Source organism: Mirounga leonina, unplaced genomic scaffold (assembly GCF_011800145.1).
Source record: "Mirounga leonina isolate KUSES-001 unplaced genomic scaffold, KU_Mleo_1.0 Mir_101664, whole genome shotgun sequence".
Lineage (NCBI taxonomy): Eukaryota > Metazoa > Chordata > Mammalia > Carnivora > Phocidae > Mirounga > Mirounga leonina.
The window spans coordinates 11,754,771-11,763,260 of record NW_023270175.1 but is presented as its reverse complement, the minus strand read 5'-3'; positions in this window follow the sequence as shown (position 1 = coordinate 11,763,260).

Below are 8,490 nucleotides of genomic sequence, written 5' to 3'. Positions count from 1 at the left end.
ACACACATCAAGCCACCTACAATATTCCTTATTTGTGTCAACCCATGAGCCCCTTGAAATGTGGATTATGCATTCCGATTTTAGAGGCCAGGCTCCTGCTTTACCCCTCCCCTCCCCAAAGAGGGTCTTGGACATAAAGAAGCCTTTTTCTAGCCCACATGTCAGAATGGCGCCATCAGTCACTGCCCCTCACGCACACACCCCTTGGAATCCTGGCCACATTTCTGTAGTGGTTGAGATCTATATTTATCCCTTAGCATCAGGGCAGGGAACAGGCCAGAACTTTGCAGTGTCAGTTTCCCAGACATATATAACTCCTAAAGCCAATGTGGGATCCAACAAAAGAAAAATTAGTAGAAAGAGCCAAGACATTGTATAGCATTTTTGGTCTGTTCGGTCCACCCCACCAGAGCCTGGGTGGCTAAAAGGCTTGGGTGGAATTTGTGATCCTTCTTTCACAAATCACCCTGTTATACCCAGGTGGCTGAGAATGTTGCAGATAATGAGATTCTGGGCATATACATAACCAAGAAAACCAGCACAATAGCTTAGATAGATTGACTTATTCATAATTCCAAGCCTAGGCTATTCTGATGAAGACAGCTTCAATAGTGGTTAATTTAAAATAAAGACTCCATTTACTAGAACGCTACTAATTAGGACTCTTCCTTAACAGAGTCCCTCCCCGCTCCATACCCTTATTTGATGAGAAAGAGGCCACTGACAAAAAAAGAGAAACTCAGTCCTCTTTTTGGACTTTAATAAAAGCAAAATACATTCCAGGGGTTAACCTGATCTCAGTAGATACTGGGCTCTCTCACACTTTCTCCAGTCAAGCCTTTTGTGTGACTCCTAATGTTAAATATGAGAATCTCAAAGCCCTTTTGTAAGCCTCAGAAACCAGAGGATAGGTTAACTAGTCTTGTCTTCCTAACGCAGAAAAGAGCACAGTCATGTAAGCAAGATTTCAAAAATCAAGAGTTGGGGGGCAGCATTATTCACAATAGGCAAGGTCTGGAAGCAACCTAAGTGTCTGTCAGTGGATGAATGGATAAAGAAAGCGTGATACACACACACACACACACAGAGGACTATCGTTTAGCCATGAGAAAGAAGGAAATCCTGCCATTAGCAACAACATGGATGGACCTTGAGGGCATTATGCCAAGTGAAATAAGTCAGACAACAAAAGGCAAATAGTGTATGCTCCCACTTATATGTGGACTCTAAAAAAGCCACACTCATAGAAACAGAGTAGAATGGTGGTTAGCAGGGGCTGGGGTGGGGGAATTGGGGAGATGTTGGTCAAAGGGTACAAACTTCCACTTATAAGGTGAACAAGTTCTGGGGATCTAACGTACAGCATGGTGACTATCGTTAATGACACTGTATTATTACTTGAAAGTTGCTAAGAGAGTTGATTTTAAGTGTCCTCACCATAAAAAAGAAATGGCACTTAAGTGACGTGATGAAGGTTTTGTCAGCTAACACTATGGTGACCATCATTTTGCAAAATATAAGGGAGTCAGACCACCTTGTACACCTAAACGTATACAATGTTATATGTCAATACATCTCAATAAAGCTGGGGAAAAAACCCAAGAGGGGGAAGACAGAAGGAGATTTGGAGCAACGTGACCTCAGGTAACAAAATATTCCATTCTCCAGAATCTCCCACGCCCGAGCCTTCTGGGTCACTTGGGGTTTGCCATACACTTAATATATTTGCAGTGTATTTTGACTATAGCTCAGGCTGCCTTCTGGAATGCCAGCTCTTGGGTGGGGTAAAAAGAACAAAATCCCATGGGACCTCAAAGACAGAAGTCCGCATGAGTTCACACTCAAAAGACTAGCTACAGGAGAAACCATTCCTGCCACGAGGGCTGGGGGAGCAGTCTGCCGCCCAGTGCAGCAGGCTGGAGCGGGAAGTGGCCAGCAGAGCTGCAAATGAACGGTGGCTACGGAGGCAAGAGAGGCAAGGAGAGGCTTTGACAGCAGATCCAACGGCAAATGACTCCAGTCTCTCAAACTGTATATGCCCAGTCCTTGGACGCAGGTGTTCGCAGCTGCTTCTAGAAGCCTCCTCTCCTGGGGGCCTGCTCTGGTCAAACCACATGGTTGCTGGGTTGCTGATGGGGAACAGAAAGCTATGGACTGGGTCTTCCTGTTCCCAGAGGAAGAAAGAGTTGGTAACACTCTTCAGAGAATCTTCGCCTCCACCGTGAGATGGGCTAGTTTCTGTCATCTGTTCTTGTGGGTCACTTCCACAATTGCGTGCGTGTGTGTTGGCTGGGGGGAGGGTGGAGTGTGTCCCAGAGCCACCAAAGAGCAGTTGTATAGTGGTGTGCTTTCCTTAAATCTTCAGGGAGTCTCTGGGAGGTCACGTGCAGTGGGGCTTAAGAGTTCTTTGCCATTGCAGTCAGCGAGGGCAGTGCTGGGCACTCTCTAGAACCCCAGACCCTTCCAGCATTAGTGACCTGTGGACTCTGAAGTCATGGGTGCCGAAGCTCCAGGCCAGCCGAGGGCCTGAGGCTGTCCGCGAATACTGCCCGGCATCAGGTATCATCTTCAAAGTGCATGCAGGAGGGGGAACTTATTTGGGGCTGCAGAGATCAGGGAAGGCTTCCCGGAATAGGTGGGGTTTGGGTTGGACCTTGAAGGGCGGTCCTTCAAGCTGGAACAGCTACTGCCCGACTTTGCTGATGCCAGTATGGTCCCCGGTGCCCGAAGCTCCCCCGCCCGCACAGCTAGCCTCTGAGTAGTGGCCAGTGGGCGTAGCCAGCAGGCTCACTGGCTAAGGCCAGAGGGTTTCCTTGACCTGAATGGTCCAGATAATGGCCCCAGATCCCTACTTCGCTGGGTTCCAAGAAGAACCCTTAGCGCATCACATTCCTGAGCAGAGTTTCCATCTGTCGAGTACAGTTGTACAGTGAGAGATGCTTTCATTTCGAGGGACTGAGGGCTATGGGTTGGTGACTGTATAAGCCTAGACCCCTAGGGGGAAAAAATGAAGGCTTGGGAAATTGTGAGGTCCTTGTGGAGATTCAAGCCTATTTCCAGTGGCTAAAAGGCACTAATGAGCATAATGCAGACAAGAGACGTCGGTTCAAACAAACAACTAATTGGAATTAAGAGAAGAAGTGTGCAGAGGCCCCTAATGAATGGATATGCTAATTGGTCTTCTTTGCTAGCCCCTTGGGCTTTGGCTGTGACATAGACTAGCCTATTAGATGCCTGCTCTCTAATAGCTGCTGAACGCCGGGCCCTTTATCACCATGGTAACATTGATGTCTAGAGTCTAGCTGAGCCCCGGATCTCTTAATTTACTACTCAGGCGGCTACAATTCTTTGGGTTTTATTATTCTTCGGGCCCCGGGTGCCAGAGTGGCAGTGAATCATGCTTATTCATCCTCTGCACCGCCCACGGTGTCTTTGAATAAGTCAGGGTGTCTCTTACTGTGTGTGATGAGCAGCTTATTAAGTTAGAGCCTATTTCTGCCTTAGCTAGACTGGTGCCTCTCAGAAACCCAATGCACCTCTCTAACTCCTGCTTACCTGCTGCATCAAGTGGCTTTTGGCAAGCGGAGTCATGGCACTGCAGTGGGCCCACAGAGGCCCCGACTCCCAGGAGCTTTGTGCTCGCTGGGTGGGCAGGGAGGGGGAGGGGCGATAGAGGTGGGGCCGCCCCAACCGATCGACCCCACCGCCCCACCCCCCAGGGAACCGGAGCTCAGGGACACAATCCATCAGAGGGAGCGGTCGGAGGGGGAGTAGGGTTCTGGCTCAGGAACTGTAGTGCTAGAAGTTTCAGTCCCTCTAGGGTTGGGGGTGGGGCCTGGGTGCCCAAGGAGATGCCTTGTTCTGAGGAAGGCAGTAGCCCCCAGTGGCCAGCAGGTCCTGGGAGGATGGATTTCCCCTTGTTTTAGAAAAGACCTTTGTTGAAAAGAAGCTGGTCACGGACGCCAACTGCCTCTGAAAGCCAGCGAGCCGCTTGTCACTGGAGCTGCCCGAACTTTGGTCTCTCGGCCACGGGTGACGAGTAGGATGGAGGGCTTTGCCGGATGACCTCTTGGGAGTCCTCCAACTTTGGCGTCTTCTGTGTCTATATGCGATGCTGTTTAATTTATCAGGGCACACTAAACTTGGGTGATACCTTCTACGTACATGTGCTGGCTTCAACTCTAGATGGGTTTGTCTGCGTCTATCTCCAGCCGTAGCTGACACTTTGCAGCAGGTGCAGGGATGTTTTCCTGCCACCTCTGCCGCCCGAAAACGGGCGACCTGAAACTAAAGATTAAACCGGGCAGTAAACCCCCAGATTACCAGGGGCTTGCTAGTAGGGGACGGTCTTGTTTTTTGTGGGTTGGTTTGTCGTGTCGTTTTCATGTCCCCGCAGCGTTTGGCTGGGCGTTCTCACAGAAGAATTGAGAGATCAGGGGATAATGTGGGCTACGCAGATGTGGAGCCCCTCCACAAGGCTCGTTTTCTGTTTATTGGGAAAGGAGGGTGGGGGTGGGGGCGCGAGGTTTTCTGGAGCTGACTAGAATCTAGGAGGTGGCATTTCTCCCCGTGACAGGCTGGACAGAGAGCCGGAAGCTGAAAGGCAGTCAATCACGTGCGCCGAGCACAGAAGGGGCTGTTGGGCAGCATTGGCCTTTTCCGCCAAACCCTGCCAACCTGTTTATTACCAAGCAACAGCATTTTCCCGCACAAAGGACAGTGATATTAATCCAGCTGAACCCACTCTGGATTCAGCGAGCACCAGTCAGAAATCGCAGTGGCTCTCAGCTGCCTCTTAAATCAAAATCAAGTTCATAGGCAAGAGCTTACGGTCTCTCCATCGGCGGCCTGGCTCAGCCACTCGCTTGCCATAAGGCCGCAGGAGTGCCACTTGATTTCTGTGTCGCACCGTCTCCCCACCTTGAAAGAGAGTAAGGCCAGGGCCCCTGCTTCCTTACTCTCAGGAATGCCGTGGGCCCGGAAGGCTTCGGAAGAAGACAGTGAGAGAATTCTGAAGTCAGGTGGAATGAGTGCTCCGTAGGGAGTACAGCATGGTGCTTAAAAGCATGGGCTGTACAGTTGAAACTGGATTCGAATCCAGTGCCCACCCTGAATAGCTTGGCGAAGTTACTTCACCTCTCTGAACCTCAGTGTTCCCATACGTGCACTCATTGGGTTAATGTAAGGATCCTTTTTAAGGGCTCTTCCTCACAAGGCCGATTACCTTACTGATAAAGGGAGCGAGCGAGCGAGCTCATGTTGGAGGCAATGTCCCCATCTGGCCTACTAGTGTCTCCTGGGCTAGGGATTTGGGGCCAGCGAAGACAGAGGGGGCATCTGGAGGTGGGGCAGGAGGTGAACGGTGAAGACAGATGCACTCAGCCCCAGGTGAGTCTGTATTCAGGAGGTGGACAAGGCCTTTGTGGACCTTCCTTCACATCACAACATGCAAAACAGCGGTTCAAACTTTAGGGCACTCAAAAATCACCATCAGAGCTTGTTAAACATGCACATTCTTAATTAATCCACAGATCACTTATTAATTTCAAAGAAAAAACTGTACCTTTACAATAAAGAGTTATAGAAGACACCCCTTATATAAGTGATCGAATATAGCATTACCAGTAACAGGGCAATGGCACGTGGACCCCCCAGTGTGACGCAATGGGAAGTAAGCCATATTACTCCTATAGTTTTCTTGCCAAAGGGGTTGAATGTGAATCTAATCATGAAGAAACAATCAGACAAATCCAGATTACAAATAAGACAACCGACCTGGACTTTTCAAAAATATTGGTATCATTAGGAAAAATAGCCAAAGGTACTGTTCTAGAATCTAGATTAAAGGAGACTTAAAAAAAAAAAAAGGCAATTAAGTGAAATCCATGATTCTTCAAGATGTTTTTTTTATTTGAGAGAGCACAGGTAAGGGTAGGGGCAGAGGGAGAGGGAGAAGCAGACTCTCCGCTGAGCAGGGAGCCTGATGTGGGACTCGATCCAGGGACTCCAGGATCATGACCTGAGCCGAAGGCAGTCGCTCAACCAACTGAGCCACCCAGGTGCCCCCGGAAATCCATGATTCTTGATTGAATCCCTCATCAACATAAACATCTAGGATGTTTTGGAGATCATTTGAGAAATTTCAATATGGATTTGATATTGGGTAATATTCTGTCAACATAACACTTCTTGGATGTGATAATGGTATGATGATTATGCAAGAGAATGAAAGAATTCTCTTATTCTTAGCAGATATATGCTAAAGTAACAGGTATAAAGTGGCACGATGCCTGCAATTCAATTTCAAATGTGTCACCAAATACATACATATGTGTACTACGTATGCATATATGGAGAGAGAACATATGTGCAAATCTAAAATGTTAACAATTTCTAGGTGAAGGCTATACTAGGATTCATCATAGTTTACTTTCGAATTATTCCAAATGAAAAGTTGGGGGTAAAACGTAAATCCCTTCCTATAGCTCCATCCCAGATGTGCCTTCATCCCCAACACCTCCCTGTACCCCAATTCTTATCTGCCTAATACGCCCTATTCCATAGCAACAGAAGATAGTGGGAGTTAAGGAGTCATGAAATCAGGGAAAGCTTCATGAAGGCAGCCTCATCTGAACTTGGCCTCCAGGGAGGGGACAGGATTTTGCTAAGCAAAGGTAGCAGGGAAAGAACTTTCCAGAAAGAAGTCGCAGCTCAAGTGAAGCTCGAAGAACATAGAGCAAAGGTCCTCACCTTTAGTGTGCACAGAATTATATGAGGACTTGTGCAGATTACCCAACTCCCAAATTCTGATTCTGTAGGTCTGAAGTAGGCCAGAAATTTGAAGGTTTGAAAAGCACTAAGATGAATCCGATACAGTGGTTTGAGGACCAGGACTTGGGAAACGCTGACATGAGCAGTTGCCTATTTCACTTACACAGGGAACTGGCCCCGTCTCTCTCCTGGTCAGCTGAATCTGTCACAGGTACATTGTCACCAAGGCTGAGGCAAACCTTCAGAGGAAAGCCCTCTGTACTAGACCCGTTAGTCATGGTGCCTGCCACGTCCAGGGCTGTGCTCACTGCCTCCTGCTCGGGAAGGCAGATCCAGCTAGTGTTGGCACAGAGGTGACCATAACTGTGCCAGCAATGGGTCCCGCAGTTTGGTGACAGATAAGGTAGCCAGGGACAAAGGGCTCTGCCCAATTGGATTGATAGTAATAAGCTAAGGTGATCAGACTAGCACCCTGTGGAACTGTTCCTATAGACTACGGAGAGAGTTTTCCAGTCGGGTGAGAGGAGAAGAGCGCAGATTGCCAGTGGTAAGCAGGGCCAGTATACAAGAGGAGGAGAACAAGATGCTGATGACTGGAGCTGCTTTGGAATCTAGTTGTTTCCCAGGCTATGTGCATCCTCACCATAATCTTCCTCCTCTTGAGGTATCCTAAGTGGATTGATGCTATCTATGATAAAAGGGTTAAATGAATGCACCTTCTACGAGGTTCCCAGTTCCTAGAGAATGCCTCATGCCCACACTGAAAAAAGAAAGTGTCTTTAGGGCGTGTCGCTGCTCACCTGAGGAGCGAGCGGGACAGAAATAAGCTAATCGGTTCCTTGTCTCTTGTCTCTTCAAGCAAACACCCGCGCATCCAAGAAAAGAAACCGGGAGCCCACTATCTTGAGACCCTTTCTTCTTCTTCTTTTTTTTTTTTTTTTAAAGATTTTATTTATTTATTTGACAGAGAGAGCGAGAGAGCGCGCACAAGCAGGGGGAGCTGCAGGGACAGAGAGAGAAGCAGGCTTCCCGCTGAACGAGGAGCCGGATGCGGGACTCAATCCCAGGACGCTGGGATCATGACCTGAGCCGAAGGCAGACGCTTAACCGACTGAGCCACCCAGGCACCCCTCTTGAGACCCTTTCTCCCTTATGGATGCCTGGGTCCTAAGGGCCTCCCTTTCCTATCCCTAGTCCTTGCTTTGTTCAGGGTGATGGCAACCCCAACTTGCGTAGGCCTTTTGTGGACTGGTTTCTTCCCACCACCTCTGGCTCCAATGCAAGTGGACCTCAGCTTGGTAAATCTATGCCCAGAAGTCAAGAAGTGAAACAATCATCCTCTGTTCAGAAGAGAACAACAGCTGCTGGGGGGTGGGGAGGGTGGGGGGGGTGGGAGGATAGCTGAAGGCTGCGGGAAGGTTATTTCCAAGGCAACTCTGCCCGTGGGCCATTCGGCTGGGCTGGGGCAGGGGGCTGGGGGGTGGGGGGGGCATCTGCCTGGACTCCAGGAGGGAAAGACTAACCGTCTCAGGCCCGGAGTCACCTACACGTTGTAGATTTTGGATGCAGGGACGCGAAGGACAAAGTCATGGTCCAGTCACACTCTGGGACAGTCCGTCCCCAGCTCTTTGCTGTACACCAGCCCTTACGCCGCTCTTCCACCCCGCCTTTGTGGGAGGAAGCCCGACATGGCTTGGCATTGACTTTGCCTTGCCCTTG